Source organism: Bos indicus, chromosome 4 (genome assembly GCF_029378745.1).
Source record: "Bos indicus isolate NIAB-ARS_2022 breed Sahiwal x Tharparkar chromosome 4, NIAB-ARS_B.indTharparkar_mat_pri_1.0, whole genome shotgun sequence".
Lineage (NCBI taxonomy): Eukaryota > Metazoa > Chordata > Mammalia > Artiodactyla > Bovidae > Bos > Bos indicus.
In genome coordinates this window covers 113164903-113166754 of record NC_091763.1, presented here as the reverse complement: position 1 = coordinate 113166754, position 1852 = coordinate 113164903, and positions in this window count along the sequence as shown.

Genomic DNA, 1852 nt, shown 5'->3' with positions numbered 1-1852 from the left:
ACTAAGATCATGCCATCTGGTCCCATCACTTAAGGGGAAATAGATGGGGAAACAGTGGAAACAGTGTCAGACTTTATATTTTTGGGCTCCAAAATCACTGCAGATGGTGATTGCAGCCATGAAATTAAAAGATGCTTACTCCTTGGAAGGAAAGTTATGACCAACTTAGATAGCATATTAAAAAGCAGAGACATTACTTTGCCAACAAAGGTCCATCTAGTCAAGGCTATGGTTTTTCCTGTGGTCATGTATGGATGTGAGAGTTGGACTGTGAAGAAAGCTGAGTGCCAAAGAAATGATGCTTGTGAACTGTGGTGTTGGAGAAGACTCTTGCAAGTCCCTTGGACATCAAGCAGATCCAACCAGTCCATTCTAAAGGAGATCAGTCCTGGGTGTTCATTGGAAGGACTGATGCTGAAGCTGAAACTCCAGTACTTTGTGCACCTCATGCGAAGAGTTGACTCATTGGAAAAAACCTTGATGCTGGGAGGGATTGGGGGCAGGAGGAGAAGGGGACGCCAGAGGGTGAGATGGCTGGATGGCATCACCGACTCGATGGACATGAGTTTGGGTAAACTTCGGGAGTTGATGATGGACAGGGAGGCCTGGAGTGCTATGATTCATGGGGTCGCAAAGAGTCGGACACGACTGAGTGACTGAACTGAACTGAACTGAACCATTTCAATAGAGGTGGAAAAGGCTCACAATAAAATTCAACATCATTTCTGGAGGAAAAGAAGGAGAAGAAGAAGTTAGGAGGAGGAAGGGAGGGAGGGAAAAAGAAAGGAAGAAGGTTCTTAGCAAGCTAGGAACATAAGGTAATTTCCTGAAGTTGACAAAGGAGTTGCACTAGAAACTGTAGCAAATGTAATAACCAAAGGCAAAAGATTAGAAGCCTAGTCCAGTTAGGAACAAAGAGAAAAAAGAAAGATATATATAAATATTGGAGATTAAGAGAAAGCTGTCATTTGCTGATTATTATTAACCTATAATTATCATTTGCATGAGAATCCACTGATGAAGTTTGTATTAGAAATAAAAAGTTTCAACAAAACTACCAGCTTAAAAAAATTAAAATTCATAACTTTTTTAAATGGCAATAAAATAACTGTAAGTATACCTAATGTATAAGCAAAACATAAAGAAAACTGTTACTTTACTGAATGAATAAAAAATGTAAATAAAAGAACAGGTACATCATATTTCTAGATAAGAAGCTTTTCACTCCAAACCAACGTTCAAATTCAGTATAATCTTAATTAGGTAATTTATAAAATTTACTGTGTAGTAAGTCACCCACAAAGTCTAAAAATGATAAAGGAAGAATCTGGCTTATGCAACATTAAAAGCTAAAATACTATCCCCGCACACCTGTTAGAATGGCTAAAATCCAAAACACCAACAACACCAAATGCTAGCCAGGATGTGAAGCAACAGGAACTCTCACTCATTGCTAGCAGGAATGCAAAATGGTACAGCCACTTCGGAAGACAGTATTGTCAGTTTCTTACAAAACTAAATATACCCTTACAATACAATCCAGCAAATCATTTTCCTATATATTTACCCAAAGGAGTTGAAAACTTATGTCCACACAAAAAAACCTCCCCACAGATGTTTACAGCAGCTTTATTTGTAACAGTCAAAACTCGGAAGCATCCAAGAGATGTCCTTCAGTGGGGGGCTGGATAAACAGCGGTGTACCATACAATGGGTATTATTCAGCGATAGAAAGAAATGCGCTCTCAAGCCATGGAAAGACACGGAGGAAATGTAAATGCATATTACTAAGTGAAAGAAGCCAATCTGAAAAAGTACACTGTATGATTCCAACTATATGACATTCCGGAAG